The 23,361-nt window shown below is 42.7% G+C and overlaps 1 pseudogene; it reads left to right on the top strand.

Moving 5' to 3' along the window:
* Positions 1–73: 73 nt before the first annotated feature.
* LOC113627796 (cyclin-dependent kinase 1-like) lies at positions 74–18,961 on the top strand (annotated as a pseudogene).
* Positions 18,962–23,361: the final 4,400 nt, after the last annotated feature.

Below are 23,361 nucleotides of genomic sequence, written 5' to 3'. Positions count from 1 at the left end.
ATTCTTTTCCACTGGTATACATCCCAGATCACCACAAATTATAGTTTGTACTACCCCACCTACCGTGAGTAACATGGTCCTCGCTGCCAGCCAGGCAATGGTGATCCAGCTCCCAAACCCCATCCTAGTATCCACTTTCCCAGACTACATTTGGCAGCTACAGTCACAGGTCAGGTTCATTATGGAGGGTTCTAGGAATCAACAACACCTGTGGAGGGGAAGGGACAGAAGCACCAGGTGAGCCTCCACTGACCCTCAGAGGAGTTCTGAAGCTGAGATGACACCTCCAGGTTATCCTGAGTTGGGGGGGAGGCGACAAGAGCTTTCTACCCTGACTTCCGTCAGTCATTGGATGTAAGCACCCCCGGAAGTGGGTGTGACCTTGAACTGGGTGGCTGTTTGTAACAGGCCACCCTGGGAGGGCTGACAGCGGAGGGCTCAGCCACAGCACTCGCAGCAGGTAAGCAATCAGCCCTTCGTTCCTAAAGGAAGATCTGATGGTGCACCCAGTGTCCACCACCCCTCCCAAATAAACTACCTGCATCCAAGTCCTGGCTTCAGGCTTTGCTCTCAGGGAAACTGGAATGAAAACAACAGGGACCAACTGTGATGTTTAGTTCACTTATAAGGAAGGAGAGATTCTCATAGCCCATTAAACTGTTATTTAGGAGAAGAAAAAAGGGAGTGCTTGCCTAAGAGAGAAGGGGTCTTCCTAGTCTCTGGAAGTAACTTAAGTGAAGCCTCAGAGATGTTCTTCCCTATTCCTTTTCCAGGAAAGTCCTTTATTTCCCCATATTGTACCTACTATTCAAGGAGGACTAATGGGCCTCTGAACTCTGAACATCATCAGTCTCCATGAATGAAACTCTGGGCATTCAGGAGCTGAACTGCCAAAGTCTGGTGGAGAGCTTTGTATTAAATGTGAGAACAGAGCAAGGCCAGGCTGGGTGTCCAGGACCTGACAGAGGTCTAGGCCTGGAGTAGAGCCACATGCAGGAGGGCAAGTTCAACCCACTATGCCCAATATTTGCCTCCTTCCTCCTCTTCCTTCAACACATCTTTCCAGGGTGCAACCCAACTTGAGGCAGCCCAGGAGCGTAGGGAGAAATCTTACAGCTTTAAGCAGCTGGTAGAAACTGGAAGAGGACTGGTTACATTGCAAGTCCGAGGTAGGCCTAGGAGGAAATCAGGCTGACGTGGTATGATAATGATCCAGGGGCAGGAGGAGGCGCGTTCTCTCGGCTGCCCTCATTCATATCACCATTCTAGCCAGACCCCTGCTCCACTGGGCCGACTGGCTGCACCAGCCACACACAGCAGCCCCAGCCAGGGCCGCCAGCAGCCACAGGTCAGCATCTACACGGGCCCATCCTCTCCCCTTCTCCGTGGCGTGGACTCTGATCTGCCCTCCTTCCTTACTGAAGATGTTCTCTCTTTATGAAAGAACAGAAAGTTTGGATGAGTGCGGTGTGGTATAAAAACCACTGCCCTTGGCATCAGACTGACAAAGGTTCAGTCTCTGCTCTACCACTTACCACTCCTGGCTCTTGGGCAACTTCTTCTGTATGCCTTGCTTTTCTCATTTGTAAACTGTGACTGTTGCTTCCTAACTTATAAGGTGGCTGTGAGGATTAAATGAGATAATATATTTGAACCTTGCCCAAGGTGCTTAATGAAATCTACTTCCTACCCCTCCCACCACAGCTGATTTTGATTGCCCTCAACTATACTAAGAGCTACTGAGATACAACACATGACATTTATCAAAGAATTTACAATCTTTATGCCCCACAAAGGCAGGGACAATGTCTATTTTATTCACTAACATATACCCAGCCTCTAGCACAACGCCTAGCACATGTGGACACTCAGAAATATTTGCTGACTGAATAATGAATTGTATAAACCTGAATCTTAATATCGTAAGACCCTAAAAAAGCCTCTAGTCCAGGGATGGCAAATCATTTACTTGTTGCCCACCCCAACTGATATGTATCAATAGTTAATACCTACTCGGGACTTTCCTAGTGGTCCAGTGGTTAAGATTCCGCCTTCCAATGCAGGGGATGCAGGTTCGATTCCCTGGTCAGAGAACTAAGATTCCACATGCTGCAGGGCAACTAAGCCTGTGCATTCTAGAGCCTGCACGCCCCAACTAGAAACCCTGTGCGCTGCAACTACTGAGCCCGCGCTCTAGAGCCAGCATGCCACAACTAGAGAGAAGCACGCCTGCCACAATGAAGATCCCTTGGGCAACAGCTAAGACCCAATGCAGCCAAATAAATAAATTAATTTTTTTAAAAATAGTTAATACCTACAGCACTGTGTTGAGAAAGATTCTGAGGCCCCATCTGTCTCAGCAGGAGAGAATGGTGCGATCAGTTAGCAATATCTACCAAAAGTATGAAAAGGGATCAAGCATCACTAATGCCTATCTTACCCTTTCTGGTTCAAACTAACGCATCATTTTACAGATGAGGAAATGGGAGCTCAAAGATCACACAGACAGTTAACGGCAGAATTGAACACAAATGTTCAGCTTTGGATGCGAGCAGCAAAGGCCTGATGTGGAGGAAATGGCAGCAAGTTGGGAACAGAAGGCCAGAGAGACTCCAAGCAGCCCCTGTCCCAAGATAAACATTTCTGCTCAACCCCCATTAGCAGAGGTATCAATACAAGCAGAAATCCAGAAGAAATGCTGATGGATAGAACAGACTGAGAAATTTCAATTAGGCCCAGTGTGGTTAATTCCCTCTTAACCACATCATTTCCCTTTAGGTCACTTCAGTTCTGCATCCACCTCCCCCCACTTCATTTTTGGTAAGTGGGCACCCCTCCCTGTTCCTCAGCCTCCCAGTTTCCCGAGTTGCAGCCCTCACTTAAGATAGATTGGTCTCATCTCTCTCAAGATCACTGCTTGGAAGAAGCAGAGAGAAGAGTAATTAGCAAATTCAGCATTCTGGTAACTCTTCTACAGGGAAGGATAATCATTTGTTAGTTTAAGTAAATCCTCACGCCTTGATTAGCTGTCTGATGTTGAGGAAAAAATGAGAATGGGCTCACTCACTGCAGCTGGGGCTCTGCAAGAGCCTTGGGAGACAAACGAGTCCAAATACATTTTTTTCTTTTAAAACTAAAGACTCCTCCCAAGGAAGGGGAGCCTAACTTCCCACCCCATAAGTGTGGGCTGTACATTGAGACTTCCTTCTAAAGAGTATGATATAAAAGGGGCAAAAACAATAATAACAACTTTATACTGGAGAAACCTGACAAATGCTGTCTTAGCCAGGTGGTCAAGGTCAGCATCGTCAGTGAAAAGTCACATTGATACAATGTGATGAGAAGGGCACTTCACCTCTATGGTCTTCCTCCCCAAAACACACGACCCCAGTCTAATCATGAGAAACACGTCATGAGAAACCCCAACTGAGAGACAGTCTACAAAATGCCTGACCAGTGCACCTCAAAACTGTCAGGGTCATCAAAAGCAAGGAAAGTCTGAGAAATTATCACAGCCAAGAGGAACCTAAATGTAATGTGATATTCTGGGTGGGATCCTGGAACAGAAAAAGAACATAAGGTAAAAACTCAGGAAATCTGAATAAAGTGTGGACTTCAGTTAATAATGATGTATCAATGTTGGTTCATCAATTATAATAAATGTGCCCTACTAATATAAAATGTTAATACTAGGGGAAACTGGATGGAGGGTATGTGGGAATTCTCTGCATTATCTTCACAATTTTCCATACATCTAAAATTACTCTAAAATAAAACTTTTCTTCATTGACAGCAGGGGTCTTAAGGGTCATCTCTAGAAGAGCCCAGGCAGGTGACTCTGGTAGCACTTCTGGCAATAGGATTCATCCACATTCTCCCTCCCTCTGAAATGACTTTTTCTTATTGAGCAGCCAGCTGGCCTCTTCTCTTCCCACCCTACTGGTCTGAGTTCTGCCCTCTGAAACCCACAGAAAAAGTCTGCAGTCTAGACTCTCTTCTCCAACACAGCCCTCAAATGTCTCAGAGTTACGCTTTATCAAACAAAAAGAGACCTGCAAACATCTTCCAGCCCCAAATCTTCTTTTTTTTTCTTTTAATTTTTGGCCACACCACATGGCATGTGGCATCTTAGTTCCCCAACCAGGGATGAACTCACACCCCCGGCAGTAGAAGCGCTGAGTCTTAACCACTGGACCGCCAGGGAAGTCCCCCAGACCTTCTTTTTTTTTTTTTTTTTTTTTGCGGTACGCGGGCCTCTCCCGTTGCGGAGCACAGGCTCCGGACACGCAGGCTCAGCGGCCATGGCTCACGGGCCGAGCCGCTCCGCGGCATGTGGGATCTTCCCGGACCGGGGCACGAACCAATGTCCCCTGCGTCGGCAGGCGGACTCTCAACCACTGCACCACCAGGGAAGCCCCAGACCTTCATTTTTAAGACAAACTCAGGCCCAGGAGGCAGGAAAGCCCCCACCCAGTCACACACACACTGAAATCCAGGTTTGCTCATACAAGTCCAAAGCCCTTTTCTTTATAGTGTGCTGCTCTTACGAAGAAGATTAACATGTATCCCTGTACACATTGTCATTTCCTTCACCATCCATCATAATCTGAGATGTCCATCTGCACCAGAACCCTCCCAGGAAGACCCTCATCAGCTTGTGAATGTTTCCCTTGCCCTCTCCACAATCCTTTCCAGAAGCAGTCGTGGCTAAGGATGTTAAAGAAACCAATATCCCCCCCTCCTGAGAGTTGATGTCCCAAATTGAGCAGAATGCTCCAGATGAGAGCTAACCAATGTTACTGTGGCACAAAATTATAAATAGATGAGCACACCTTCCTTAAGCAAGCCTCTGATATACACTAGCTAACTGTCATACAGATAAAGCATGAAACCTCCTGAAGCCTTCAGCCAACCAAAATATCGAAGTTACCATCACCATACGGCTCCAATCCCCTTCCTTCCTATCTCTTCCAAAAAGCTGTTACACCCTGAGGAGGGCTAAGGGAAGGAGCCAGGTGAGAACTAGCATTCGCTGAGACTGCACAAGGGGCACTGTGCCTATTATATACATTACCCATTCATTCATTTAGCATTTACCGAGGCCATGATAGGCCAGGAACTGGGGGAAGAACTGAGAATATAAAGATCATAAGATACCATCTAGGCGCTCAATGATTTCAGTTTAGTACGAAAGACATTCATGTCAACAACAAAATGTAGAAACGTGACAACCGTGAAAGCATGAGATTGGGAGGTAACACCCAATACCTTGTGAGGAAGGATTATTTGCCTACATATAACTATATTTTCCAGATGAGGAAGCTGAGGCTTCAAAAAGTCAAGCACTTATCCCAAGAAATGAGTTAGTGATGGAGGCAGAGATATGAATTCTGGGTACAAAGCTCCAAAGTCCATACTTTCCCAAACTAAGTTGTTGATACATGTTGTACAAAATGTGTCCCATGGTCAATTAGGTTTGAGACTATAGAATGCCACTTCCTTCCCTTGGAAACTCAAAACGCCCATATGAATAATAAAGACTCTAAGAAGTCTTACACTAAAATATCTGTTTAACCCTGTAGTGTGACCACTGAAATATTTTTTTCTTAACTCTTTTTTTTCAGAGAATACTTATTAATATAGAGAATTAATGTTACAGGGACTATACTTTGGAAAACTCACCTCTATATCCTGCTGTCATCCCTAAGGTAAACAAATGCAGCTATCACACCCCTGGGGGGGGGGGAAATCTTGACAGATTAGAAATGTGACAAAGCCAAAAAAGTCCCTTTGAATAAATACATAACCCATGAGGCTTAATAGAATGACTTTTAGCCTAGATGACATGAAAGTAAAGATATATGTTGGGCCAAGACCACTGCATTCATCTCCAAATTCTATTCATTGCCCAAACAGCCTTCCAGACTTCCCCAGGTAGCTCTGAGGTTCTTGACTTGCAGGAGGGCAGTAGAAGCTCTGAAGATATGAAACCAAAGGGGAGGTAATGAGAGAAGAGAAAGACACCAGCAACACAAGTCAGGAGAGAGACCCATAAAGGGAGGGAAAAGGAAGTTCCTTGGAGAGAAGGAGAGAAGTAAATGCTACTCTGTAATTGTAGCTTTGGCTTCCAGGCACTTCTCATGATCATGAAATGCTATTGATAGCATCATATCTATTTCCTTTTTCATATTAATTCCCCTACATCAGAGTTTCTTTTTTCCTTTTTCTTTTTCTTTTTTTTTTTTTTGTCTGTGCTACACAGCTTGTGATATCTTAGTTCCCTGACCAAGGATGGAAGCCCGGGCCCTCAGCAGTGAAAGCTCAGAGTCCTAACCATGGGACCGCCAGGGAATTCCCCAGAGTTTCTAACTTATAGTGCCATTGACATTTGGGGCCAGCCAAGTCTTTGGTGGGGGAAGAGGACTGCCCTGTGCATTGTAAGGTATTTAGTAGCATCCCTAGCCTCTACCATATGCCAGAACTACATGCCAGTAGCACCCTTCCCCCAGTTTTAAGCAAAAAAATGTCTCCAGGTGTTGCCAAATGTCTCCTAGGGGGCAAAATCACTCCCAGTTTTGAACAACTGCCCTAAAGGTTCTTTGGTATCCATCACCAACACATGCTACTGTAAAATCCAAATAAGCAATTACCCTGCAAAACAAAGACATAACCTCTTCGAATATTACTCCCTGGGCCTCAAGCTGCTTTCCAACAGAGCCCCACTGCTTACTGCCAGGCTGTCTGACTTCTAATCATTCCTGAGGGCCCATCTCAATCTCACCATCTCCTGCTATGGAGTCTTCCTGCCAACTTGAGTCAGCTGTGACCTACCCCTTCCTGCTCTATTCTGCCACCCATGATACAGTAGTGGTACATGATTGACTTCAATCGAAGGTCTACACATATTTGATCTTGTACTGTCCTGTAATTCATTATGAGTGAGCAAACATTGATATAGCACGTATGAAGTGTCAGACCTGTGCTGGTGCAGTGGGACGTAGGAGACATAAGGGTATGATGTTTACCTTTAAGTAGAGTACAGTCTCATGGAGAAGGCAGACCCAGAGTTATAGTCCTACATAGCTGCTTGTCTCGTCTCCTCTGTGGGATCCCTGAAGGTAAAGGTAAAACTCCAATCCTTCTTTTATGTCCACCACAGAGCTGAGCACACAGTGGGTGCCCAAGAGATTACACTGAACTTGAATCAGTAAGGAAGGAGAGCTTCTCTGAGAACTCATCTCCACAAAGGCAACTGCCATGCTTCTAGGACTCCACTGGGCAACTTCTTTTATGAAGTGATGGTAAAAGTAAATGGTATTTGTTATAGATAACTAATGAGAACCTACTGTAGAGCACAGGGAACTCTACTCGGTGCTCTGTGGTGACCTAAATGGGAAGGAAATCCAAAAAAGAGGGCATACATGTATACGTATGGCTGATTCACTTTGCTGTACAGCAGAAACTGACACAGCAGTGTAAAGCAACTATACTCCAATAAAAAAATAAATAAATAAAATAAAATAAACATATCTAGGTTCTGAGTGGGAAAAAAAAGTATCTTATGGTTACAAGTGACAGAAACCTTCACTTAAACTGACTTAAAAAGTATAAAAAGACTAAAAAGACTTAGAGTAAAAAGAAATTGATAGCTCGTGTCACTGAAGAGCCCAGGTGACCACAATGATGGAAGCCAACTGAAAGACAACCCCCGCCCCCCAGCAGTGCTCAAAGCTGGAATAGTCTGAGCAACAAAATAAATAAAGTAGCATTGGATTCTATCCCATACCTGTATAAATAAATGATTGAATACACATATGGGGGAGAAGAGAAATCTCCCATACAGAAGAATCCCAAATAATTTATGTAGATACTCCATCCTCAAAAAGAAGCAACATAAATCCCCACTCCTTAAGCATGGGCTGCACATACTGACTTCCTTCCAAAAAGAACGGTACAGAAAGGGCGATAAAAGAATAATTTGACAGTGTCCAGCCATTGTAAAGTGAGATATCCTTAAGGTTTTTTGAAAGAGTGTTTAAAGAATAAATATAATCATTCCTTAAGTAAATAAAATAAATAGCTTGACAGTGGAGAAACCTGACAGACCCCACCTCAGCCAGGTGATCAAAGTCAGCAACAGCAGTGATGTCATGTTGACCGTAGGCACCCTTGATAGGTGATTAGAATGACACTTGGCTTCTGTGGTCTTCCTCCAAACACATACAACCGTAGCCTAATCATGAGAAAATCATCAGGCAAATGCCAATTAAGGGGCCTTTTACAGAATATCTGACCAGTATTCGCCAAAAGTGTCAAAGTCACCAAAAACAAGGAAAGTCTGAGAAACTGTCACAGCCAAGAGGAGTCTACATGGAATGTGGTGTCCAGGATGGGCCCCTGAAACGGAAAAGGGCATTAGGGGACGACTAAGAAAACGTGAATAAAATATGGACTTCATTCAATAATAATGTACCAATATTAGTTCATTAACTGAGATAAATGTGCCACACGAATGTAAGATGTTAATAATAGGAGAAACTGGGTGTGACGTCTATGGGAATTCTCTGTACTGTTTTCACGATGTTTCTGTAATTCTAAAACTATTTTAAAATAAATAAGGTTATATTAATTAAAAGTAAATGGTGGGGGCTTCCCTGGTGGCGCAGTGGTTGAGAGTCCGCCTGCTGAGGCAGAGGACACGGGTTCGTGCCCCGGTCCGGGAAGATCCCACATGCCGTGGAGCAGCTGGGCCCGTGAGCCATGGCCGCTGAGCCTGCGTGTCCAGAGCCTGTGCTCTGCAACGGGAGAGGCTACAACTGTGTGAGGCCCGTGTACTGCAAAAATAAAAAAAAAGTAAATGTTATTTGTTTTTATTTGAAAAACATTAAAAGATGGCAACCCTACATAAGTTACCCTACCTTTTTTTTTAACTATTGCTCCATAAAATCCAAAAATCCACAACCCACTGCTTGAAGAGTGAAAGTACAGGAAAGGAAAGAGGGAGGGGTCCAAGAAACACATTTAAACTATTAGGAAGTAACGAAGACTTTGCAAAAATAATTATCAACAACAAACAGGCTAGGGAATACTTGGAAAATGTGTAATACATACAAAATCACTAAATCTTAAAAGTCTGCATTACTGAGTCTTTGGGTGGGAACATACTAAGGCGCTAACATTCTTGAAAAGTAATGAAGAACAGAGGGACAGGAGTGTGGGAAGACAGGTGGAGGTTTACACCCTCCTAAGCCAGAAGAAAACAAGAGCCCTAAATGGGCGTGGTTTAAGAAGGCTAGCTTTAGCATTTCAAAGAAACAATGGAAGAGAGTTTAAAATGTTTAAACAACAAAGATGAATAGAGGTCCCCTCGACCACAAGATAACAGAGCAGAGACGCAGTTGCCAGTTTGAATCAGGAGGCAGAACCCACTGTATCATCACTCAGAAATGCTCAGTAAATAGTAGCAGTGGTTGTTAGTATCATTACTGACACATCGAGTTCCCCTGACCATACAGTCTTTTTCTTTCCTCTCCTTTGACTTGAACTAGTATTACATGTGGCATTTATACACAAGCCTTGAAAAGAACCAAGCTGATGGCTAGGAAAGTTTCCCAAGGATCCTGTCCTGACCATTCACATAAGAAGAGTGACCAAAGACGGGGGAGCACAATCCAGGGCAGCAAAAGGAGGTCAGGCCAGTGCATTTCAAAAGGGCACCTCGGTCTAGAGTCTATACAGTTCCAAACCCACATCAGGACACGCTCCACCCAGCCTCTCCTTCCAGCACCCTGCGGCCCAGCCCACCCCATCGAACATAATTCTCCAGCAGCACACTTTGCTACTCACCCTTGCCAGCCACCAAAAAACTGAGGAGGGCTTCCCTGGTGGCGAAGTGGTTAAGAATCCGTCTGCCAATGCAGGGGACACGGCTTCCAGCCCTGGTCCGGGAAGATCCCACATGCTGCGGAGCAACAAAGCCCGTGCACCACAACTACTGAGTCTGTGCTCTAGAGCCCGTGAGCCACAACTACTGAAGCCCGCCCGCCACCGCAATGAGAAGCCCGCGCACCACAATGAAGAGTAGCCCCCGCTGGCCGCAACTAGAGAAAGCCCGCGTGCAGGAACAAAGACCCAACTCAGCCAAAAATATATAAATACATAAATTTATTTAAAAAAAACAAAAAAACAAAAACCTGAGGAATCTGGGCTAAATACAAGCATAAGGCTTCCCCAGTGTGGAAGGGGGCCCAGGAGCCAACAGCCCATTTTGGGAGGTAGGGTGGTAGCAACTTACATCTGGTGAGCCAAGAAGCCGGGAAAGACCAAGACCATCTCCACAGCTGGTGCTGGTCAACCTTCGGCGAAAGTGTTAAAACCGAGACTAGAGTCTGTAAAGACAGCATTTCCTTAGCCAAGTTTGAACTTTGCCAAAGAGGCTCAAGGCCTTTGATGTAGTTAATTTTAGGTCACAGCTCTGGTCCACCCAGCCCTGAGGAAATTGGGGCTTCATGGAAGAGTTCCATCCACGGGCCCTGGAAAGACCCACAGACCTCAAGGCCAGCCACAGAATAGAGGAGATGATCTCTACTGACCTATATACAGGGCCCAAGAACTCGAAAATGAGAGGAATGAGGGTAATGAGTCTGTCTTCTAAAGATTGAGCAAAGATATGCAAAGCCTGCCTGGTGATATTAACATATCTATACATGGAATGTGTTCATTAAAGGGGAAATCTCTTAAGGCGGTAGTTTATCAAATTGTCCTGACTCCTTTATAGGCGGTAAAATCAACTAGTGAGTTACCAGCATTTTTTAAAAAATGAAATAACATAGAATAGAAAATATGATTGCATCACATGTAATAATAGTAAGTATTGTTTATTGTTTTCATGAAGTGTGTGTGTGTACATGTGTACTGGTCTCAATTTAAAATGTATCTCTTTACTGTTAGTTTTTTTTTGACAGTGACTGCTTTCAAGTAAATATTGGTAGAGTCTAACAAAGTTTTAGTCAAACTAGTCATTCATTTATTCATTCATGCACAGCACTCCTATTATGTGCCAGGCCTCCACAGGGCACTGAGAATACAACACTAATAGTCACAATAGTACAGCTCTTGTTATATATTTGGCACACCTCTAAGTTCCTTATATATGCAAATGTATTAGCCCTCGAAACAAGCCTATGAGATAGTTTCCATGATTATCAACATCTTGTTCAGATGAGTAACTTGCTCAACTCCTCATAGCTAGTAAGTGGCAGAGCTGGAATTTGAACCGTTCAGTCTAGCTGCAGAATCTCTTCTGTTATCCACCAAGCAATAGTACCCAAGGACTTGTCCTATTGCTCCCAACAGTATCTTTGTTGCAGTAATGAATTGTATTAACCCGAGGCCACTACAGGTTGCACCTGTGTCTCTAACTCCCCCGGTCTGAACTGTTGTGCTAGCAAGTCCAATGAAGGCTTATACTTAGGCTTCCCGAGAAGTCTGCCGTAAGAGACAGAATACACTGCCCAGAGTACCCTTTCCCCTGGGCATTTCTAGCCACACAAATCAATGGCCTGGCATTCTCTCGACACAAATTATGTGCATTCATGTCAATGAGCTTCATGAGCTGACAGATCAGTATTTGGGGCTGCAAGCCCAAGGGTCAGTCTAGGCCACAGAGACTTCAACAAAGGAAATGGCCCTGAATAGCTGTATGCCCTTGTCTAAGTTACCTTTCTGTGCCTCAGTTTCCTCAACTATGCGATGGGGATAATAACAGTATCTACCTCATAATATTGTTGTAAGAATTTAATGAAATAGGAAATGTAAGCAAATGCCTGGTATTTAGTAAGTGCTCATTAAATGTTTGCTAGCTATTATTATTTATTGGGCACTTTGCTAGTATCAAATTTATCAACCAATGCAAGAGAGAATGTGTAAGCAATATTGTGCCTACAGAATTCTATGCCGGGCTAGAGGAGTTCAGGGAAGAGGTACTTAAGTTAACCAGCAAATTTCAGAGAGAAGACATTATTTTGAGATGAGTCTTGAGGACTGAACCAACAGGTGAAGAATGAAGGAAAGGACATTCCATCCAGTCAGACAGAGTGAACAACTTGGCAGAGACACAGAGGACCTTCGTGTGCAAAACCACCAAAATAATCTCCAGCAAAAATTCCTGCAGCACAAGTTTTTCCAAAGTTGTTTCAGGCATTGAAATATACATGCAATGTGCATTTTACATATACTCACTTCAAGGCAAATGAAAACCTCAGCCCTAAAAGAAACTTAAGGGAAAAAGCATCAGTCCCTAAATACATTAGAAACGGGAATCTCTCCCATGAAGCTGGACGTGCTTTAGAGAAGTGGGCTCCCAGACCTAGGAACTTGTTAGAAATGCAGATTCTCGGCCTCCCCCAGACCTACTGAATCAGAAATTCTAGAGGTAGGGCCCAGCCATCTGGGTTTAGAGAAATTTGCCAAGAAGGAAACAAAGATAAAAGCAACAGCAGTCCAGGCAACAGCTCCTGTGAAGAGCTATGCTCCCTGTAACCAGAGCCAGGCACAATTTACACAGTGGCTAAATAGCTCAGGCTCTGTAAACCCATTGACCTGGGTTTGAACCCCAGTTTTGGTGCCTGATGCCTGCTACTTCCCTTAACCACTGCATTCTCATCTGCAAAATAGAGATAATGATTCCTCCCTCTTAAGATTGTTCTCAGGACTTGGTAAGATGGTACCTATAAGGCACTGCACAGAGCAGCTCATTAAGTGCGAGCCAGTATGCCTAAAGGGGAACTCAAGCAAATTCATCCTCTCCAAGAGTGATAACGTCTCCACGAGTTCTAACAGCTTTTGGAACAGCAGCCTTCAAGTTGGGGTACACATGCTGTTGGGGGTATAAGAGGACTTGGTTTGGGGACATGGATAGACTGATAAAGATCAATTTCCAAATCTTCATTTTCCCTACAGACTCCCCTAAAACTGATCTGCCTGCAGCTGGGGCACCAGGCAAGTTCTCCTTCCACATCTTCCCTATCTTCTCTTTCACAGTAGCCCTCCTCCCACTTACCAAAAGCAAGACATAGTGCTCACACATCCCAAATCTTACTCTGTGTCCTGGAGGACAAACTTCCAGGGCTCCAAACAGGGAATAAATAGAAATATTGAGGTTGTGAATGTCTCTAATGAGAGGGGAAAATCCATTTGCAAATGAGCAACTCAAATGACTGGTTACAATTTCTTTTCCAAGTCAGGCGTTTTCCACATAATCAAATGGGGACCTAATTTGCGCTGTCAGCTGATAGGTCATTAAAACAAATTTTTGATGATAGACCACTATGTGATTTTCAATATATGACTTGGAAGCAGTTCAAATAATTCAAATGTAACAATTTTCCTTACATTTCCACTTACTTATGTGAACGTTTTCAGCACTTTAACCTTTTATTTTAATTGAAATATGTTACGCTAGTTTCAGGTGTACAATGTAATGATTCAATACTAGTACAGATTGCAAAATGATGACAATAAGTCTAGTTAACATCCGTCAGCACTTATGTCTTAATAAACAAAAACTTGGCTTGCAACTGATGTCGAACTGTCTCAATCAAGCAATAAGTAATATTCACCCACAGATACATGATACAAGTTTTTAAAATGCCATCCATCTCACAGCAGATGCATTTCCAATGAATTTCACTTCTGTGTTTAACAATTCCATATCAAAATTATAATATATCTATGTTGCTTTTCTCAATTACATAGTATAATAATTTTAATGATAATTCAATCCAGAAGGAATGTTTTAATATTTAAAGCCTTTTAGGCACATGAAATGTTTTAAAATGCTGTTTCAATCTATATGTATGTTTTTGTTGCAGAGAGGCGTAATACAGAAATCGATAAAAAATTTCAAGCATAAAAATATATTACATGAGGATAAAATTCTGCGGGGAAAGTGGAATGAAAATGTGAGTTCAAGGAGAAAAAGCAATGATGTAAAATTTTCTGACTACTAAAGAAAAGCTCTTTTGTATATTTTTAAACAGAAGACAGTAGTATCAAATCATTATGGTATTTAGACTGGAAACTTTAAAAAGGGCAATGTAAAGGTTTATTTAAATTTCAGTATTTATTATTTGCCCAAAATTACATTCTTTGTAATTTTTATGTAAAGTTATAGTAACTGTAGATACCAAGTTAAAAATGTACAAGGGGGTACACTGCCTCTCAAATTTTTTTCAGGGGATATGCAAGGAAAACATGCGAATACCTCTGCTCTAGAAAATCTCCCCCTTATTGTTCTTCTCTTTCTTCAGTAGGTGAATATATTAAACAGAAGTGACATTCTCAGCGCTATATGGCATGCTAAGAAGCATTCCAGAGGAGGAACCATCGCTGTCTCTGTTTTCAAAAACTCACCACCTAGTTGAACCAACCAGAAAAAAGTGATGCAAAGCAACTGAGGTATGTGGCAGACACTGGTCTTGCCCACCTGGTGCTCACGCACTCCGGTATCCTTGCTAAGCAAATCCAGACTAGGACAGCAATATGCCAGGTAAATACTCATTTTTTCAGCCTCCCTTCCCCTGAGGGGTGAACACGTGACAAAATTCTAGCTGGTGAAACATAAGTAAAGACCTGAGGGCTTCTGGGAAAGCTTTTGCTTTCCTAATAAAACCATATAGATGAGACTAGCTCTGCCTGTCCTTTCTTCTTCCTAACTTGAATGCAGATGCAATGCCTGGAGCTACAGCACTTATGCCAAAACTATGAGGCAACAAGCATGAGAACAAAGGCAACACACTAAGGATGGCAATATGGACACATGGAAAGATCCTGGGTCCCTGATGGCATAGCTGAGCAGTGAACTAATGCCAGCAAGGGCTTACCTCTAGATCTTCTACTACATTAAATACATGTATACACATATTTCAATTGCTGTAAACCAGTGCTAGCTGGATATCCCAGTTACTTGTACTGTGTAACAAGCTACTCTAAAAGTGCCATTAAAATGAGTCATTTTATTAAGCTCACAGATTTTACAGGTCAGGAATTCAGACAGGGTCCATCTGGAATGGTCTGTCTTTACTGCATGATATCCGGAGCCTCTGTTGAGAAGACTCAACCGGGTGAGTGACTCAAACACCCAGGAACTAGAATAGCTGGCCCTGGAGAATCCATTTCCATGAAAACTTCTTCACTCCTGTGTCTGGTACCCAGGCTAGAATGATAAAAGACTGGGCTCAGATGGGACTGTTGACCAAGTGCCAACACGTGTGGCCTCTCCATGTGGCTTAGGCTTTTCACAGCACAATGGCTGGGTTCTGAGAGCAAGCATTCCAAGAGACCTAGAAGGAAGCTGCATGGATTTGTATGATCCAGGCTCATGCAGGAATCAGTGTCATTTCTACAGTACTCAGTTGGTCGAAGCAGTCACCAGACTCAAGGAGACGAGACACAGATGCCAGCTCTCAATTAGAGGCGTAAAAAGAACTTGCAACCATTTTTCTTTAAAACACCACATCGGTTGAGGTATTTTTCCTTGCAAATTAACACATTCCTAACTGATACAATGGATGATATAAGATAACATAAAGTGGATGCGAAGTTGAACAGTACAAGTGGCGATTGAACTCAAAGGAGGAAGAGATAATGAGAATCAAGAAAGCCTTCATTATAAACACTGATTGAGGGCCTGTAAGTGCACAGCCCAGAATAAAATGCCAAGAGGATTGCAAAAATACTGCAAGACTCCATATCTATCCCCCATGCTAGATATGAGTTCAGATCTCAATCTGCTATTCTCAACCAACATGGCTTCGGAAAATCCTAGCTGAGCCTCAGTTTGTGTATCAGCAAAAAGGAGAGCATGTGCCAAGGTTAGGGTGAGGTCTAAGTAAAATAGAATGCGAAGGGCCTAGCATGGTGCACGCCACTCAGGAAGTGTTCAACAAATGCTACGCATGTGTTTATTCATTAAAAGAACTTACCCATGTGGGAAAATTGAATGAGCATCTACAATTGACAGAGTTAGTATCCCCCAAACATAAGTCAGAGCCCCAAACCCACCTTATGGACTCAGCAAGGTTTACTGACATTTGTTTTGTACAGAGCTTAGAGGACTTAGACCAATTTCTCTGGAGGAAAACTAAAACAGACTTGAGAAGATCTTCTGATGCCTAGGCTGATGTCAAGTCTTTTCCCTGCAAAGCCCATCCCGACCCCTGCTACCAGTTTAGAAAAATCTATAGCATTTCTCACAGGAGGCCAACCATTCCAATCTGGGATAAGTTTTCTAAATATTAGATCTGAAATGATTTATGTTATCCCTAAATGCATTGGGCCACAATCTTCCTGCATGGATTAAGTCATACCATCTATTTTTAGCAGCTGGCTCATTCAGTCCATTTCCTTACTATAAATACCTGAGTGCACTCGTTTTAAAGTAGATCTCTTTTGTCATCTGATTGTCCCAGTCTAGGTTAGAGGGGAATGGAGGAGAGAATGGAAAATGAGACAGAGAATAGAGAAAGAGAGACTGCAATGCTCTACTCTGCGCAGCAGCTATTTTCACAGACTCATAGATCCCTAGCGGCCTGAACACAGGAGAAAGCCAAGAGGGTCTAGCCCTTCTCAGTGTGTTAACCTTGAGAAGGTGGCAGCTATCTGGGACTCGATGGAGCCACCCAGACTCTTTCCTATCATTTCATCCACTGAAAGTTTCCTTTTCATAATCCCATGTCTCAGTCTCCCAATTCCTAACACACTGACACTAACCCCAGCCCCAGAGGCAGGCCAAGAGAGGTTTCTCCTGGTCTTAATGCCCTTGAGTGAAAAAAAATTATTATAATATTTCATACCCATCTCCCTGGAGTCTCGAAGAAGGGGACACTGAGCTCTCGACAAATACGGATCAAAGCATTAAGAGGAAACAGGCCAGAGTCAAATTAAGGAGTGGGTCTGCCGGGCAGCTGCATGGAGCACTACTACACAAGGAAAGATACGTTCAAACATCACTGGATGCCGGTGTGTCGCTGGAAATTAAGGCGATAGATAGAGGAAAAATGCAAGTTCGAAACTCTTCTCAGGAAAGTAGAATGTGTGGTTAAAGGAATACTGCAAAATGATCCTGAAGTTGTAGCTAAGACCTCTAAGGGCCATGATTTCAATAGTGAATATTTGTCGTTTAAGGTAGCTAATATCTTAATATTCTCCCTATTTTGAGGTTTCTACCAGCAGTCCTCCTTCTCCATTCTCTTTTCACTTTCCCAGTTTTCAACTCCTCCTCCAAATTAAAGCTAAACAAACTTTTTTTTTTTTTTTGCGGTACGCGGGCCTCTCACTGTTGTGGCCTCTCCCGTTGCGGAGCATAGGCTCCAGACACGCAGGCTCAGCGGCCATGGCTCACAGGCCCAGCCGCTCCACGGCATGTGGGATCTTCCCAGACCGGGGCACGAACCCGTGTCCCCTGCATCGGCAGGTGGACCCTCAACCACTGCGCCACCAGGGAAGCCCTGAACAAACATTTTGATTGAACAAATATATTGATTCGGGGGGGGCAATAAATTATCAACACTCTACCAAGATTCCCACATGTCTCAGTCTGGACACTTCCCCCAAGGATCTCAAAGGGGTACAAAAACCCACTTATCCAAGTTTCAAGCACCAAGGAAGCACTGTGCTCCCAAAAGCAGCCAATGGGAGCAGAGTCTCCTGGCTTCTCTCAGATGAAATGCAAATGTGCCTCAAATAATAGAAAAGTATTCATCAAATGTTTTCAAAAACAATTCATACATGATGATCCAGTGGGTTTTATCTCAGGAATGCAAGGCTGGTTTAACATTCAAGTATCAATCAATGTAATTCAACATACTAACAGAACAAAAAAGAAGAAAACAATTATCTCAATAGACTCAGAAAGATTATTAGAAAAGTATTGATAATAAAAGCTCTCAGGGCTCTTGGAAGTTGAGGAAGAGCGACACAGATATGGTGGCTGCATCACTGCCTCCACCACCCCTCTGACACCTCCAACCACATCCTCTACCATCACAGAATGATAATCCAGGATCTACCATTCCTATTTAGTAATTGTGGATGATTATTCCAAAATAGAGAAAGTTGGAGAAGCATCTATGGAATTATGTATAAGGGTAAACACAAAACTACAGGTCAAGTGGTAGCCATGAAAAAATCAGACTAGAAAGTAAAGAGGAAGTGTTCCCAGTGCCTCAACTCAGGAAATTTCTCTTTTAGAACTCTGTCATGCAAACATAGTCAATCTTCAAATGTGGTTACGCAAGAATCCAGGTTACATCTCATCTTTGAATTCCTTGGATCTCAAAAGTACTTGGATTCTATCCCTCCAGGTCTGTTCATGGATTCTTCACTTGTTAAGAGTTATTTGTAATAAACCCTACAAGGGATTGTGTTTTGTCAGCCTAGAAGATCTCTTCACAGAGATTTAAAACCTCAAAATCTATTGATAACAAAGGAACAATTAAACTAGTTGACTTTGGCTTTGCCAGAGCTTCTGGAATACCTATTAGAGTATACATACATGAGTTAGTAACACTCTGGTAGAGATCTCCAGAAGTACTGCTGGGGTCAGCTCACTACTCGACTCCAGTTGACATTTGGCATATAGACACCATATTTGCAGAATTAACAACCAAGAAGCCACTTTTCTGTGGGAATTCAGAAGTTGATCAACTCTTTAAAATATTCAGAACTTTGGGACCCCCCAGTAATGAAGCATGGCCAGAAGTGGCATCTTTACAGGACTATAAGAATACATTTCCCAAGTGAAAACCAGGAAGCTAGCATCCCATGTCAAAAGCTTGGTTGAAATGGCTTGGATTTGCTTTCAAAAACATTAGTTTATAATCCTGTCAAAGAAATTGCTGACAAAATAAAACTGAGCTACCCATATTTTAATGGTTTAGACAATCATATTAAGAAGATGTAGCGTTCTGACAAAAAGTTTCCACATGTATCAAGAACAGATTGTTCTATTTTTACTGTGAACTCTATTTTTATCCCATGTATTTTTCTTTTCTTTGTTGTAAAGTTTAAGCCATACTTCATCTTCTAATTTCAGGTATAACTTAAAATGTAAATACTGTTCTATATGAATTTAAATGTAACTCTGTATATGTGTGTAGATCTCACTGTAACAACTATTTTTTACTATAATAAAACTATAAATCTAGTATTGATGACAAAAAAATGAGAAAAAAAATTTAAACCTTTTAGTAAATTAAGAACAGAAGAAAACTTCTTCAGCCTGATAAAGGGCATCTTGGAAAAACCTACAACTAACATCACACTGACTGAATGGCTTTCCCCTTAAGATCAAGAACAAGGCAAGAATATCTGCTCTCACCATTTTTTTTAACATTATAGTAAAAGTCCTACCAGGTTAATAAGGCAGTAGAATAAATAAAAAGCATCCAGCTTTGAAAAGAAGCAAAACTGTCTTTGTCACAGATAACGTGATTGCTTACGTAGAAAATCCTAAAATACCTGCAAAAGAGCTGATTTTTAGCAAGAACAAAGGTACAAGGTCTATGTATATTTAAAATAAAAAGAAGGGACTTCCCTGGTGGCGCAGTGGTTGAGAGTCCGCCTGCCGATGCAGGGGACACGGGTTCGTGACCCGGTCCGGGAGGATCCCACATGCCACAGAGCGGCTGGGCCCGTGAGCCACGGCCACTGAGCCTGCGCATCCGGAGCCTGTGCTCCGCAACGGGAGAGGCCACAACAGTGAGAGGCCCACTTACCGGGGAAAAAAATAAGAATTTCTAAATGGTAGAAACAAAGAGTTAGAAATTGAAATAAAATAGATACCGTTAATTTTTTAAAATACTGTATTAGTTCTCAACTGCTACATAATGAATTACCAAGTTAGCAGCTTGAAACAACAAACATCTATAATCTCACACAGTTTCTACAAGTCTGGAATCTGGGAAAAGCTTCACCAGGTGGTCTGGCTCAGCATCTCTCAGGAGGTTGCAGTCAAGATATCAGCCAGGGCTGCTGTCATCTGAAGGCTCGACTGGGTCTGGAGGATGCACTTTCAAGATCACTCATTCACGTCTTGTTAGTGGAGGCCTCCGTTCCTCGTTTATGAGGGTATCTGTTCTTCACCACATTTGACCTTCCAGTAGAGCTGTTCTCATGTTTTCCAGAGCAAGCAATCCAACAGAGAACAAGGAAGAAGCCACGATGCCTTTTACTGCCTACTCTCAGAAGTGGCATTCCATCACTTTGCCATATCCTATTGGTCACACAGACCTGGTACGATGTGTGTGCATTGCAGGGGGGACTGTACAACGGCATGAATACCAGGAGGGAAGGAGCACTGAGGGCCAACCTGGAGCCTGGCTACCACAAATAACTTTTGTGACAGCACCAAAAGATATAAAACCCTTGTGGATAAATTTAACAAAATACATGCTAAACCTCCACACTGAAAATGATAAAATAATCACTGAAAAAAATTTAAAAGACCTAAATAAAGGAAGATATATACAATGTTTATGGATTGTCAGACACAATATTAAGATATTAATATTTCCCAATGTATTGGGATTCAATGTAATCTCAATCACAATGCCACAGGTTTTTCTTAATAGAAACTGATGAGCCGATAATAAAATTTGTATGTAAATGTTAAGGATTTAAAAGAGCCAAAACAACTTTGAAAAAGAAGAACAAAGATGGAGGACTTAGACTACCTCCTACACTACATCCCCAAATAGTGTAAGACCTACACTATTTTAGGATCTAAAATAAAGCTATAATAATACAGACAGTGTGCTATTAACATAGGAGAGACATATAGATCAGTGGAACAGAATAAAATGTCCAGATATAGACCCACTCATACGGTCAATTAATTTTTGACAAAAATGCCAAAGTAATACAAGGGGAAAGGATTTTCAACAAATGTTGCTAGAACAATTGAATATCCCAGAAAGAAAATAAACTTTGAACATTGTCTTACAATATAAACAAAAGTTAACTTAAAATTGATCATTAAAGAATATATAATGAAGAAAACACATTCTCTTCAATAAGTGGTGCTGGGAAAACTGGACACTTACATGTACGAGAATGAAATTACAAAATTCTCTAACATCACATACAAAAATAAACTCAGAATGGATTAAAGACCTAAATGTAAGACCAGATACTATAAAACTCCTAGCGGAAAATATAGGCAGAATACTCTGACACAAATCGCAGCAATATTTTTTGGATCCATCTCCTAAAGTAAAGGAAATAAAAGTAAAAATAAACAAATGGGACCTAATTAAACTTAAAAGCTTTTGAAAACCATTGACAAAACAAAAAAACTACCTACTAAATGGGAAAAAATATTTACAAATGATATGACCAATACGGGATTAATATCCAATATATACAAACAGCTCATACAACTCAACATCATAAAAAAAATCCAATTAAAAAATGGGCAAAGAAACTGAATAGACATTTTTTTCCAAAGAGGAAATGCAGATGGCCGAGAAGAGATGCTCAGCATCACTAATCATCATGGAAATGCAAATCAGAACCACATGAGATATTACCTCACACCTGTCAGAATGGCTATCATCAAAAGGAACACAAACAGGGACTTTCCTGGTGGTCCAGTGGCTAAGACTCCGTGCTCCCAATGCAGGGGGCCCAGGTTTGATCCCTGGTCAGGGAACTAGATCCCACATGCCACAACTGAGAGTTTGCATGCTGCAACTAAAGACCCTGTATGCTGCAACTAAAGATCCCACGTGCCACACAAGGATCCCACATGCAGCAACGAAGATCCCGGCACAGCCAAATAAATAAGTAAATATTTAAAAAAAAGGAACACAAATAACAAATGTTGGTGAGGATGTGGAGAAAAGGGAACCCTTGTACATTGTTGGTAGGAATGTAAATTGGTGCAGCCACTGGGGAAAACAATACGGAGGTTTCTTAAGAAACTAAAAATAGAACTACTATATGACCCAGCAATTCCACTCCTGGATATATATCCAAAAATAAAAAACCACCAAAAACACTAATTTAAAAGGATACATGCACCCCAATGTTCATAGCAGCATTATTTACAATGGCCAAGATATGGAAGCAACCTAAGTGTCCATCAACAGGTGAATGGATAAAGAAGATGCAAGATACACACACACACACACACACACACACACACACGCAATGGAATACTACTCAGCCACAAAAAAGAACAAAATTTTGCCATTTACAGCAACATAGATGGACTTGGAGGACATTATGCTAAGTGAAATAAGTCAGACAGAGAAAGACAAATACCATTTGTATTTGTATTCTCTATATCCGTGAGAATATAGAGAACAAACTAGTGGTTTGTTCACAGACCACTCACAGATATAGAGAACAACCTAGCGGTTACCAGTAGGGAGAAGGCAGGTGGGGGGGGCAATATAGGAGTAGGGGAGTAAGACGTACAAACAATTAGATATAAAAGAAGCTACAATGGGTCTTCCCTGGTGGCTCAATGGTTGAGAGTCCGCCTGCCAATGCAGGGGACACGGGTTCGTGCCCCGGTCCAGGAAGATCCCACATGCCGCAGAGCGGCTAGGCCTGTGAGCCATGGCCGCTGAACCTGCGCATCCGGAGCCTGTGCTCCGCAACGGGAGAGGCCACAGCAGTGAGAGGCCCGCGTACCGTGCAAAAAAAAAAAAACAAAAGCTACAAGGTGATATTGCAAGACACGGGGAACACAGCCAATATTTTATAATAACTCTAAATGAAGCATAACCTGTAAAAATTGTGTATCACTATATTACACAACTGTAACATATAATATTGTAGAGCAACTATACTTCAATTTAAAAAATTGATCATCAGTTCCAGGAAGATGGCGGAAGAGTGAGACGCGGAGATCACCTTCCTCCCCACAGATACACCAGAAATACATCTACACGTGCAACAACTCCTACAGAACACCTACTGAATGCTGGCAGAAGACCTCAGACCTCCCAAAAGGCAAGAAACTCCCCACGTACCTGGGTAGAGCAAAAGAAAAAAGAAACAACAGAGACAAAAGAATAGGGACGGGACCTGCACCAGTGGGAGCGAGCTGTGAAGGAGGAAAGGTCTCCACACACTAGGAAGCCCCTTCGCGGGCGGAGACTGCGGGTGGTGGAGGGGGGAGCTTCGGAGCCACGGAGGAGAGCACAGCAACAGGGGTGCGGAGGGAAAAGCGGAGAGATTCCCGCACAGAGGATCGGTGCCGACCGGCACTCACCAGGCCGAGAGGCTTGTCTGCTCACCTGCTGGGGCAGGCGAGGCCTGGAGTTGAGGCTCGGGCTTCGGTCGGAGCGCCGG

Source organism: Aethalodelphis obliquidens, unplaced genomic scaffold, assembly GCF_003676395.1.
Source record: "Aethalodelphis obliquidens isolate GAN/ISIS:26980383/991018 unplaced genomic scaffold, ASM367639v1 scaffold21, whole genome shotgun sequence".
In the NCBI taxonomy this organism is placed as follows: domain Eukaryota; kingdom Metazoa; phylum Chordata; class Mammalia; order Artiodactyla; family Delphinidae; genus Aethalodelphis; species Aethalodelphis obliquidens.
Note: the sequence above shows the minus strand (reverse complement) of the source record. Positions and strands in the feature narration are given on the sequence as shown.